We start from the raw sequence: 13,739 nt of genomic DNA on the forward strand, positions 1-13,739 counted from the left end.
AGCCCCCACCTTTCACCTCCTTGTCCCTCAGGGCCCAGTCCACAGGCGGTTTCCTGCACACTTGCACTCAGAGTATGGCCCTCAGGGCTCCAGGTCGGGTTGGCTAGTGTTGCCTGGGAGCTGAGACCAGGTTGGGGACAGACTGGAGCCCTTGAGCCAGGGCTTCCCTTCCCACCAGTGTCTGTGCAGCAAAGATACTTGGGTGGATAGACGGATGGAAGTCCGGGACCCCAGCCGTGGGGGACGAAGTTTCCTTGCCGCCCTTCCCTGCAGATAGGTGTCTGCAAGTCAATATTTGTGCAAGTGCTCTCAGCTGGGAAAAATGCAGCCAGCCTGCAGGAAGGGCAAGGGGAGAGACGTCGGAGGGTGCAGCCTCCTCAGTGCTCAGGGAAAGGCAGGGGCAGCTCCTGGGGACCACCGGGTCCTTCTGTCTCCTGGGGAGACTTCAGTGGGGGGCTGTGCTGCCAGCTCCCCGGGAGCAGCCTGTGTCCCTGCCCCAGCGAGCAGACCCCTGGAGTGCCCCTGCATTGGGCCCACAGGGGTCTGCTGAGGCCAAGGTGTAGGACTGGGTGGAGGGTTGGCTCCCGAAGACACTGGAAGCCCTGCCTGGCTGGACAGTGCTGGTCACTCTGTCCCCACTCATGGGGGAGGGGAGGGTGACCTCAGAGCCTGGCAGGGGGTGAATAGGCTGTGCCCCTACCTTCACCCCCACCCCAGGGGAAGGCCATGCTGGGTTCCACTTCGTGTCCCTGCAAGCCAAGCTTTCTGGGCAGGACTCAGGCCTGGTGTGTCTTGGGGTCCTGGCGCCCTGCCCTGCCTGGACTCTGGGCAGCCTGTGCCCCTCCAGGGCTGGAGCCATAAGGGGTTTGTGGTCCTTCCATGGGGGACAGCACAGCAGCCACAGGCCAACTCGCACCTGGCGAGGTGGGGTGGGGTGACTGTGGGCCTTGAGCAGACCTGGGGGGACCCCCACTCTCTCCTGCAGGCCTGTAGGCCCAGGACGGGCCTGGCCAACAGGGCCCCCAGGCCCCAGGCAGCGCTTGCCACAGAGAAACCCCCTGGAGCAGCAGGTGCTGGGGGGCCCTGGGGTGTGACGTCACCCTCAGAGGCCTGCCGGGCAGCTCAGAGCCCACCTGTGAGCAGGGGTCCGCACCAGCTGAGCCTCTTCCCTGTGCCTGGAGCCCCCCACTCCTGGGATCTGGGTCCTTGTGCAGATGGGGGGGGCCAGATGGAGGGACCTCATGGCAGGCCCCTGGGGCCTTTTCCCCTTTGTTCCCTGCACTGCAGCCTCAGGGACCAGTGTGGTGGGGGGGATGTCACCCTCCCTGGAAACTACACTCCATCCCCATTGTCATGTGAGGCCCAAGCCTAGAGGCTGTCTGCCCCCCAGGTGGATGGGACATGGGGACACCTGCATGGGTTATGAGCCCGGGGGGGGGGGGGGGGGGGGGGCGTGACAGTCGGGTCCCACCTGGGCACTCGCCCTCTCCTGGGAGGATCTCTGGCCCCCCCTCCATAGTCAGCCTGTCACCCTTGGCAGTTTTTAGGGGCCAGAGGCCTCTCCTGGGGGGGTACGGCCCCCATCCACAGGGAGCCACTCCTGTGGTGGGTGCTGGTGGAGCTGCCCAGTGCTAAGGCCCTAGGGGCTTTTGGGGGCACGTGTGGCAGCATGAGCCCACCCCCATCCTGGAAGGGCCCTCAGCCCCCAAGACCCTCTGCTGCTCCAGGGGCTTGTCCCAGCAGGCTGGGGTGACCTGAGGAGCTGGCCCAGCACACACTGTTGGGCTGATGGGCACGTGTGTGCCCCGGATGCAGGCATGGGGCCATCGGGGCCATCGCAGGTGGGTGCAGATGCCCAGTTGGGGCAGTGATGACCAGCAGGGGGATGCCCAGGGCCAAAGGCAGGGTGGATGGGCTGCAGTCAGGGAGGGCTTCCCGGAGGTGGTGTCCAAAGTGCCCTATGAAGACTGTGGTGAGGAAGGACTCTACTGTAAAGCCCCAAGGGCACAGGCACACGGGATGGCCCAAGATGTGGTCATCTGGCTAGAATAGAACAACAAGAAACCAGGTTACAGGCACCTCCCTGGGATCAGGCGGGGCCAACGTGGGGAGAAAGCAGGGGAGGTGGCGCAGGCCCCTGGGGCAGGGCCTGGGGTTCTGGGTACCCCTGGAGGAACAGCTTCCCTTTGCCCTGGACCAGGGCTGCCCTATAAGCCTGGGCCCACAGGGAAGCCACAGCCGCCAGTCCTGGGCTAGTGGGAGCCCCAGCTTGGCTCAGCACTGGAAGGGCCCATTTTCCAGTCTATCTCCCCCTGGGGCCCGGATGGCAGCACTGGGTCCCAGCTCGCTCCATGCCACCTGGCCCAGGCCTCCGCTGCTTGGGGCCAGTAAGTGGGTGACAGGGCAGAGCTCGTCCTGGGATGGCACTGTCAGATGTTCTGGGGGCTGGACTTGCTTGGTGGTGGGGGCACTGTCTGGCCACCTGTCCTGGCTGGACATAATGCTGTGGGGACACTGGAATGTGCTCCTGTCTCTACCTTGGCTGGCCCCACTGCCTGGGACCTCCCCGGACTTTGTAGATCTGACAGGCAGCTGCAGGCAGCATTCCTTCCCCTCCCTCCCTGGTGAAGAAAAAGGCTGTCCCTCCCTCGCTCTCCTGATAAGGGACAGAGCAGAAGGATGGATGTGACTGGGGCAGAGGGGTCATAGGAGTTGGCTGTAGAAGAATTTACTGCAAACAGCTGTTCCGCCCACTGTCCTCTGCCACACGCGCCATAGCACGTGGCAGGAAGCAATTCTTCACCTGCCAGTTTGGCCCAGAAACAAAGAACTGAACACGGCAGGTGGGAGGGGTTGGCTATCCCCATTTATAAAACACCCTACGAAACCCTCTTCTGTGTGGACTTTCTTTTCAGACTCAGCCCACTGGCACCGGCCATGTTGCTCCCACATAGCCTGTGTGTGAAATGTGTCCTTTGGGTCATTCACCCTTTCATCTGGAACTCAGAGGCCTCACCTGTAAAATGGGGATGATAAAGTATCTGCCTATAAGGTTGTTGGAAGCATTAGGCAAGACGATGTATGTAAAGTAAGCTGATTGGGACAAAGTAAGTGCTCAAGAAAGCCTTGCTTTTAAAAAGGGAAAGAATGAATTAGCACCGATGAGAAAGGCATGATCTGCACAGTCAGACGCCACAGGAAGGTCAAGGACTGGATCCCAGCGTGCTCTCAGAGAGAGGCTCAATCAGCCCAGTGCTTTTGGCAGACTGTGGCCACCTGTCATCTGGGCTCAGTGGAACTTATCCATCAGGCCTTGCCTCTGACCTCACCACCTCTGGGGGGCCCTCCTCAAATGCCTAAGACTGAGCTTCCCCTCTCCCCCTCACAAAACCATGCTCATTCTGTCCTGGAATTTTTTTTGCCTGTTTATCCTCCAGCCTGTAGTTCCTGGAGGGCAGGTGCTATCTGGCACACACCTGCATCCGGGCAGTTGCTTAATCAGTGAACAAACACATCCCAAGTCTTTCGGGATCTCACTTGAGAGCGGTGGTAGAGGAAACCCCATCCGGGGATGAGAGAAGGAGGCTGAGTTTTTGGAGTGGCTCGCCAGAGAAGAGGAGAGACTACCGACAGCTCAAAGGAATGGCCAGTGTAGAGGCCAAGCGTTTTCCTGATAGGGGACCTGTGGGTTTAAAAGCAGGGCTGGTGGAAGGGAGAAACCAATGAGCAGGAGAGATGGCTGGTGCTGGAGACTGGGAAAGGCACCTGAGGGGGCAGGAGGAGGGAAGAGTGGGGAGAGGGAGGAGGAGGAGGGTTGGCCCTGCCCAGGCCAGGACAGCACTTCTTTGATGTTCTGAGAGCAGGAGAAAAGGAAGGGGAGGGATCCAGAAGTGCCCTGGAGGTTCTCAGCAAAGTAGGTCTGCTGTGGGGATGGAGAGGAGCACTGGGAACATCAGTGACTTACACCATGGATGATGGGGCAGGGGGCACAGACATACTCACAGGGGATTGGACAGTCCCCGGGGAACTTCAGTTAAGTCCTGGTTCAGTCCTGGAGAGGAATCCCAGGGGAGATGCTCGTTGGACGAAAGCCTGCTCTCAGAGGAAAGGGGTACTGCAGGGGGGGCTGGAGGAAGAGCAGCTGGGAAGCAGGAGTGCCGGAGGGGCTGGACCAACCTGGGAGTGGGGCAGATACACTCCCAGGATCAGGGAAGTGACCTTTGAGGAAGGAGGGTTCTGAGAGAGGGAGCGTCTGGAGGACTGAATGGGGGTCTCTGGAAGTGATTTCTGGAACAGGAACCCAGCAAGAGCCAGTCCCACCCCTCCCCTCCCCAGAGTGGGCAGGGACAGCGACTGTGCACTTTCACTGCTTATATTGTGAGGCCACTGCATTTCCCGGGCCCCTTGGCTGCCTGGCCACGCCCCTTTGCTTTCATCTTCCTCATTGACCAGTGGGCTGGGAGCATTTGGGCCACGCCCACGCAGGTGTTTTCCTAGTGTTGCCCTGGTACCCCCTGTTCTGGCTCAGTTGCACTTCTGTGTGGTAGTGAGCAGAAGCGAGTACCCAGTGCTTAGTGGAAGGGATTTCACAGTGGTTGTGGGGATCTCACAAGGCGATCCTGTAGATCCCGTATTTACCCTCCCCCCGCCCCACGGGATGTCGGAAGACGCTGGACAGCAAACATTGGCCAGGGCCAGGAAAAAGGTAAAATGCGCTGGGTCGCGGTTCCAGACCCAGCCCGAGGCTCCCTCCCATGGCAGGACTCTGGCGAGAGTCTGTGCCACGCCTGATACACGCAGGGCTATCCCCACAGTGCCCCTTGACTCCCCTCATCAAAGTCTTCTCAGACAGCCCCACCCCTTCACCAGCCTAGCCCCCGCCCTCACCAGTTGCCCCACGGTGACTTTGGGCTGGGGACTCCCTGGGCTCCCCGCTCTGGACTCAGCCCTCTTCTCCTACTGCCCCAAACCCGCCCTCCCTGGGCTCTGAGGGCTCCAGTCTCCAAGGACCTGGGTCCCAGCCCTGCGCTCCCCTCCCCCACAGCGGAGCAGAGACTGGGGCATAGGGAGGCGGGAGTGGAACGTAGTTATATCACAACCCCTCTGGGAACTGTCATTACTGCGGAGAGCCTGGCCTTTGATCTTAGGACCCAGTACCCCTCTAAGGGTTTTCACTCCCTTTCTGGTTTCTCTGTAGCATGAATTTCCAGCTGGAAGGGGACTAAGGACTATGGAATTTAGGACTGAGAGGTTTCCGCCTCCCTTGCTCCCTTAACTTAGACGTTGGCAGTATGAAAATCCTACACTTCACCAACAAGCTCAAAACGTTGACAGTGTCTCTGGGTGGCAATGGGAGAGCGGGTTTGGTTTGGTTTTCTCCCAGGTTTCCACTCTCCAGAGAGACTTTACAATGTTTTCCCAAGTTCTCTACATCACATTCACTCAGTGCTCTGGCATGAGATCTACTTACCTTCTGTAGAACAGATCCTGGGAAACTGAACTTCACAGCCTTGATCTTCCCCAAATCCCTTCTCAACCTGGGGTTCTCTGAGTGCCACGGGATTAACGTGGGGTATCTTCCTGAAGCATCAGTTTTGCCTGATTTTCTTGAGAGAGAGATAATGCTAAGGTACTTACGGATGATGTTTGCATAGATTTGTAAAATTACAATAGTCTTCTCTCTGAAATGCTGCTTGGCTTGTCCTGGATTCACGAGGGGTGTGCCTTCACCATCCTCTGCGTTAGGTTACATTGAGAAGTTGGGGATGTCCTGGGGTGCAGCCCTGACAGATGTGCAAGAAAGGGCCCCGCGGTCTGATTCCAAGGCACACCATGCACACTTCCTGCCTACTGAATGCTTGCTTTCTACCTCTGCCTTTGGTTTTGCCCCCTGGCTGCTGCAGACTCATGGCAAAACCCTGGAGCTTGGAGTCAGAAGACTGAATTTAAATTCCATTATTGCCTTTTTTTTTTTAAAGCCGTGTCATCAGTCCATTTCAGCCATCAAGTGATCATTACAACACCTTGTACGGCTGTGGGTGGCATGAAATCAGATGGTGTACACAGTGAGAGTCTTTTGTAAAAACTGCAAAGTAAAAAATGAATAAATAAATAGCTGTAAGGTAGGATGGGACTGTATGGGCTCACGGTCCTCACAAGTATTACTGCTTTTCCTTCCCACAGTTGGCAGAGTATCAACTGAAGCAAAACCTCCCATCGTCTTATATAACGAACAAAAAGAAAAAAGTTAAAAATGGTAGTAGTTCTGAAACAACTGTTCCTGATGATGGTTGCTGCCCGCCTGAGCATGTGAGTCTTGGCTGGCCAGGCCCCCCGGGACAGGGGCTTAGGGGAAGGAAGTAAGGAGTACTGGTTAAGATTGTGGAAAAAGTTTCGGGTACTGGGTGAGAATTCTGTGTTTGAATCCTCCCTCTCCTTCTGCTCGGGATTTAGGGCAAATTGTTTGGTCTCTTTGGGCCTCTATTTTCACACCTGTAAAACAGGGGTAATGTTTTATTTACACTTATAGAAGCTTAAATAAGGTTTTTTTGTTGTTTTTATATTAATTCCTAGTTCAGGGCCTGGTGTAGAGTAGACATTCAATAAATGGTAGTTGCTGTTTGATTTTCCTCATCCCCAGCCTCAAGGGGAAGTGAGGCCAGTGAGAACAGCTACTTGCCATCTCGCCCTCCCTGTCTCTGCAGCAGGGTGTGGTGCAGAGAGCCCCAGGCACTAGGATTAGGATAAGATCTGAATTTTGACACCATTTTTGCCACCACCTTGCTGGGTAACTTCAGAAAAATCACTTCTTCCTCTGGGCCTCAGTTTCCTCCTCTATAAGTTGATGTTGTTGGATTTGATCAGTGTCTTTCAAACTTACTTTTTAGCTGTAGCCCCCTTTGTTCAAGTGAAGCCTCATGCGGAAGGCTGGTTTTAAAATGGAAGTGAGGGTCTTGAGCCCTGCCAGATTTCCTTCACACCCTGGGCCTGAAGAAAGGGCCCCGTGAGCGTACTAAGAGCTGTGCCACTCAGAGACTTTTCCATCTATTTGTTTCTGCCTCTGGCAAAGCAGCAGGTAGCCCTTTGGAAGGATGGTGCAGGCCACGGTATTGATCTCCTCCCTCCTTCAGCATTTCATTTCCCTGAGCCCACCTCTTCTTCCATGCCTGAACTTCTTGCCTGTCTCTAAGCCACTTCTTTCTCCCCTGCCCTTGTTTTTCCCTTTTCATCTCCTATAGATTCAGGACACTCTGAAGGTGTTAGTGTCCAACCTTAACCGTTCCAATGGGGTCGCACTCCCCCCATCGGACAAGTGGAAGGTGAGGCAACGCCGAGACCCCTCTCTGGCTTGCTCTCTCTGGGCTGTGCATGCCCCTGAGGCTTCTCTAACTGGGGGTATACTTTGCTTCTGGCTTACTCTATGTTGCTGCCATTAATCCCTTGGCCTGTCTGTCTGCTTCTTCCCCTACCTCGCTGATTGGGTTTTTCACTTCCCCCCGTATCATTTATCATCTTGTAAAGGTGAGACATACCTTGAAGGTTCAAGGTCATTTAGGAATACTTTTGGAGCAGATGTGTGGGATTTGGGCTTTTAAATGGTACTATCAGACTAGGAGAGATTTTTTAAAAACCCAGCAAACCTTTAGGTCTGGCCCTCTGGGCGTCTCCCCAAAAACCAGTAGACCACATAGAAGTTTGGGATTTTTTGAGTTGATTCATTTTGGTTTGAGGGTCATACAATTGCAAGAAAGAGTTTGCATCATAGTTGTGAGAACTGAAGTTATTTTTTCAGAGGAACTAACTGTAAAGGATGTGAGGTTAAGCAAACAGATGAGTGACCAGGACATTCTGCCTCTCATTGCTTTTGAAAATTTAATGGGCACTTACCCAAATGCTCTTAGTAGAAAAGGCACCTTGCTAAATAGTGGAGAAAATAGATGAGGGGGTAGGATTGCACACCGAGGAAGGCCAAGTCCTCGGAAAGAGCAAGAGAAATTGTAGGAATGTTCCACATTCTCAACTGCGGGAAGGTTGGTTCCAAGTGGACTTGAGGCTGGAGGAGGTGACATTTGAGGCCAGTTTGAAGGTTAAAGGTGGGTAAGATTCATCCGTATGGAGAGTGGGGGAGGCAGAGGGAGCAGTGAGGTCATGGCCAGCATTATGAGCTCACAGACATCTCTCAGAGACGTGGGGAGCTGGGTGGGGGCAGGGCATCGGGGTACGCAGGGCTAGGAGGTGACCTCAGAGTGTGATGTTGGCACTTCCTCCACACCCAACTTGCCTGGGGGCCTCTGCCAAGCCAGAGGAGCAGGGCTTGACATAGAGCCAGATCCTGTGGGAGGTGGGCACGGGGAGACACTGGGATGGGGCCCCGGTAGAGAGTTTTTCAGTCACCACAGCTGTTTCCCACAGTCAGTCAGGTCTGCCCCGGTGCTGTGACTCACCTTGTTGGCTCAGAGGAGACACTGAGTGGCATGGAGAAGGCACCACAGGCTTGGAGGAGCCCTGGCACCGTGTATGTGGCTTTTGCTCTGCTGGTAGTCTCAGCGGTTAAGGGATCTGGGGCCTTAGTTTCCTCATGAGAAAATTATTAGTCTGTTGTGATGCTCTAAAATTCTGTGCCCAGCCCAGGTCCCTCTTCTCTGGAAATGAAGGCCCATGTCCTGATCTTTCCTTCTTACTGTGTTTAAACTCTCTATATCAATAACTATTTCTCAAGTAACTTTGTGTTGCAGGAGTGCAGGCCTGTTGCAGTATCCTCAGTAGAGCTGATAACATTTCCAGAAACAGGGAATAGTGGAGAGAGAAACTTTTTTTAATGGGATGGGACATTTTGAGCAGAGTAGGCATTTTTTTAAACTCCATTGTTAGCTGCAAGACTTAAAATTATGAAATAACTTGGTTGCTCACAAAATAATCATGGTACATGTATTGAAAGGTCCTCAGAAAAATCCTTTTTTTCCTGCCCTTGAGTGTTCCTGTGTCTAATCCTAGAGGTCAGTGGGAACCCAAGATGCCAAGAGGAACCCAGAGCCTGCCAGGGTCCCCTGAAGTCTCCTGCCTGGCCTGCTGCTCAGTCCCTGCTCTTACCTGTTGGATTCAGCTGTGGACATTGTCAAGGCAATGCTAGGTTCCAGGGCCATGGTCACAGTCTACTTGCAGAGATGCAGAGATGCAGAGACAACCTGGCTCATTCTCAGGTCCCCCAGCCTCTGCAGCACTTGCTCCAGGGAGGGAAGTAGCTTTAGGTTTTCAAAGGCCAAGGCCGAAGGGTCGGGAGAGCAGGCAGCCCTTTCCCTGGGAGAAAGGTGCAGTCACTTCCTCCCCAGACCTGGCTCCCCTGACCAGGCCTTGGCTGTCCCGCAGTCTTCTCTTGTCAGGCTACTTTTGATTCTCTGCCTGTCTGGCCTGTTGGACATGAGAAGATCTCTAGAGCCAGGGGCTGCGGCTGAGAGTCGGGGCTGGGGCTGAGAGTTAGGCCTGAGCCTGGAGAGAGTGCGGATGAGGCTGCAGTCAAGCAGGTGGGGCCAGCTGGGGGCAGGGGTGGGCTTTTCCATGGCTCAAGTCCTAAATGTGAGGATTATCCCCTAACTGCTATTCCCAGAAAAGAGGCCTCCTGACCTCCAGGTTGCTGAGAGTCATAGGGCAAACATCTGACCAGTGGTTTCTCAGGTGCTTTCTTGGTTGGGTAGGTGTTTCTGGAGCTCAGAGGTGGGGTGGGGGTAGTGGCCACGAGACTATGCTTTATTCTCTTTTTACCACCAGGGGGCAGGGAGAGGCTTCTAGTTGGGCAACTTGTTTTCCTAAAACGACCTGAATCAGAAATACAGCCCATGGTTGGGGAAGGCAGGCCAGGAAGAGAACCAGAGAGACAGAGAGAGAGAGAAAGAGAGAGACAGGGTGAGGGAGAGGAAGGCAGACAGATCCATTGACCACAATGACCATGCACCACGCTTCTCTGCACAGCAGATGCCCAGGTTAGGATCATGCTGCAGCACCAAGGGGCTTTCTGGAAGGATGTACCTTTCTTCCTCCTGACACTCTCTCCAGGGCAGGAGCGAGAGCCAGGGCAGGCATGGAGGGCGGAGGGTCCCTCCTTGCCCCCGCAGGAGTGCAGGCCAAAGGAAGAAGCAAAAGCCTACAGGCACCTGGTATTCCCAGGTGGTATCACACCCAAGTACTAACCAACCTGACCCTGCTTCGCTTCAGAGATCAGACAAGATCGGGTACCTTCAGGGCGGTATGGCCCTAGACAGGTGGCCATCCCCAGATGCCTCAAGAGGCCCAGCTGCTACAGGTCCCTCCAAGCCCAGCCCCCTGCCACCCCTCCCCCGCCACCCCGCACCATCCTGCAGCTCCATATCCTTCAAAGTCTTGCTCAGGAGCTGCTATATATTAAAGATTCCAGACCTTTGGAGAAATACATAGAGAAATGAAAACAAAAATCAAACACTCACTATCAACTAGATTGACAACACTGAGGACACAAACGGAGGACAATGTGTGACTTATCAGATTCTACAAACTGCAGGAGCTCACATGAAGGCCCAGGGAAATATTCCAAAGGAGTATAACATGGCTCAGAGCTCCTTGGACATGAGCAGACTGGCTTCAGCTGACAGCAGCTCTTAGATTTTCACAGGGGAGCCAGAAAAGTAGGAAGTTCCTTCCTTGCCTTTCATGCTTCATGCAGTAGTAAGTAGTCCACGGTTCTACTGGGAATGGATACGATTAATCTGTGAGATCCTGCAAAGAAGAAATGATCTTGGTGTCTCTGAGAACTGGGAATTTGGGTGTGAGAGAAAGAGGTAAAATCAGTAAAGTAGAGGAAAAAACTCTTAGCTCTCTGTTTGAATATGGATTATCAGTGGAAACTCCATCTGTTTTTCTTTAATAAGATTTTCTTTTGTTTTGCTTTTAGTTTTTCCACGGAAAATGCTGAGAAATGGGTACAAACCCAATAGTAGCGAATTTCGCTAGCATCTAGATCGTGGTCTCAACAAACCATTGTTATAACATGGTCCCAAGACTCTTGGAGACACAGCTGTCTTCAAGTCTGGGGCACAAAATTGACGCTTCTTACACTAGGAATCTGGACGCTATGATATCCAACACGATGAGGGTCAAGTCAAAAGACACAGGAACCAGAGTGAGTAGACTCCCACGTGCCAAACGCAGGACAGTGTGATCACCGGTAAGTCTAATAATGGCAAGATATTGAAATGCATTAAATATGTTTAAATCCACGATTAAATCCATAACAATGCAAAAAGAACTCAGGTCACTGTGGACAGCAGCAGGAAACAAAGTGAAATGGTGACAACCAGGGCTACCCCCAACTATTTGGGATGTACGGACAATCTTTCAAAAGACAGCTCAACCAGTCGCAGTATATGTACTGTATTTGGACTAGATTCACTCAGACTGGAGTGAGTCCATGGATCTCAGGAAAACGCTGACACTGAGTACTTGCTGTTCTATCTCATACGGTTAAATTTTCAGATGGAATAATATTGCTGTGATGATATCTAAAGAGGAAAGTCTCTACGTTCATTTGAGAGAAACATATTGGCTTTTTGCCGATGAAGGGATATCATGAAGGGGATAATGAACTGAAGGTAGGAGGGGTAGCGGGTATAAAAGAAACGAGATCTGGCCAAGAGTTGATGATGTTTGAGTCAGGGCAATGAGTACGTTACACTATTCTTTTCTGTTTTTGTTCATATTTCAAATTTTCCATAACAAGTTTCCAAAGCTACCATAAACAGGGTAAAAAACAAGTTGCAAACAGGACAAGGTATCTGTAGCACATATAATTGGCACACTGTTAATATTTACAGAATATCTGTGTTTCGTATGCTTAATATGCATTTGACACTATATCCTCATTACTGATCAAGAAGATACAAAACAAGAAATGAAGCAAGATACAATTTCAAACTCACCGGATTGAGGAAACTTAAAAAACCGGTCACTGTGTTGGCTAGGGTGAGAACTCTTCCACGCACGCTGCCAATACAGCAGGTGGATCTATAGAACCATTTGGAAAACAATTTAGCACAAATGGATATAAATAAACACGGGCATAATTTAGGTACAAGCATATTCTCTGAGTAGCACGTGCCATAGAGGAGATAGGGCGCACGTGACCAGGAAACACCTAGAGTCATGCTCACAGGACCCCCGTTTACGTGCACCTAGTCATGGTCGGATAAAGATATTTTGACTTACTCATGCAATGTCATTCTGATGAACTCCAGCTTCGTGTGTAAACAAGGATTATTCTCCAAACCACAGGTTTCCCCTGGAACACAAGTTACCCAGAATGAAGCCTGAATGGTTCCCCTTATATTATATAAACTGTGAAATTAACAAAATGTCTCATATAAACATAGTCATATAATAGAGAGCAAAACCTTTAAAAGGAAAAGCAAGGAAAATGATGGCAGTCGAGATGGGATTTGTTTGGGAGAAGTGTTTTCTTGGTTCCATGCCTTCAGAAAAAGATACACAGTGGCTTCCAACGTAGGAATAAACTTCCATTTTTATAAGGTGAGTGGTAGAATTTCAGTACAGTTAATTCTATTTAATATAATAATAATGCTTATTCTTTAACATATCCATTTCCCTAATTAAAAGAAAAAGAGAAAGAAACAGACTGTAAATTTCTAGTTACAACCCTGTTTAAATTTGATTATTAATTTGGGGGAAATAATTATTTTGGGGATTCTGTGTCCATATATCTAGGAATATGGTCTAACTCTCCATCGATTTGGGCCACCATTTATGTTTTTACTAAGTTTTCCACCTAAGTTGGCACCTATTCCCCCTAGGCGAGATGTAGATTTTCTGTGACTTCGAATGTTAATCCTTTTTAAAAATTGCATGCATTACTGTGTATTTGGTAGGAAATAAGAAATATTCAAACTATCGATTGAATGTTGATTTCATATAGAGCTATTTTGCTGAACTAACTTAGGATTTCTACAGGTCTCCCATGCATATGGGCAAACATTCTATTTTGAGAACCGTAGGAGGTGATGAAAATGAATACGGTGATTTTCCTTTCCAATATACTATTGGCTTTTTACCTCGTTTTAGGATATTTTTAGAGTGTCTCTTGCAGTATTGAATAGAAGAATTTCCCATCAACACCCTGGTCTTGCTCGTGACTTTCCAAAGAATGTTTTCACTTCTTAATCCTTAAGAATATTTTCTAAAGATTTAGACTTTTCAAAAGTGTTTCTAGATGTCTTCTCATCTGGATTCTTAAATTATTTTATCATGAATGAATAGCCAACTGTTTAGATTCTATTCTTCTGCATATATGGATATGAGCAAATTTTTCCTTTCGTAGGGTAAGGTGGTCGTCTACTTGGACAACTTTAGAAATTGTCCTGAATTTGTCCTGAATTTAGAGCTGGTCCATCAGAAGTTTCGGAGGCCCGGACCTGCGACAGGTGTCTGAGGGGCGACAGCCTCGGGGACTGAGCCTCAATATCTAAAATCTGACCCTCTCTCCAGGGGCCAGGTCCCGGCCAGGCCGGGGCGCGGAGGGCGGAGGGCGGAGGGCCCCCCTCCTTCCCAGCCGAGAGGGGACAGCAAAAGAGGCAAAGCAGAAAGCCTACCGCACCCGGTGTTCCCAGGCGGTCTGCCATCCAAGTACTGACCGGGCCGACCCTGCTTAGCTTCTGAGATCAGACTAGATCAGGCGCCTTCAGGGAGGTATGGACATAGAC

At 51.6% G+C, this 13,739-nt stretch overlaps 1 pseudogene; it reads right to left on the reverse strand.

Annotated features, from left to right (window-relative positions):
* Positions 1-13,621: 13,621 nt before the first annotated feature.
* Positions 13,622-13,739, reverse strand: LOC138399267 (5S ribosomal RNA; annotated as a pseudogene).

The sequence above is a fragment of the Eulemur rufifrons genome, chromosome 18, assembly GCF_041146395.1.
Source record: "Eulemur rufifrons isolate Redbay chromosome 18, OSU_ERuf_1, whole genome shotgun sequence".
Lineage (NCBI taxonomy): Eukaryota > Metazoa > Chordata > Mammalia > Primates > Lemuridae > Eulemur > Eulemur rufifrons.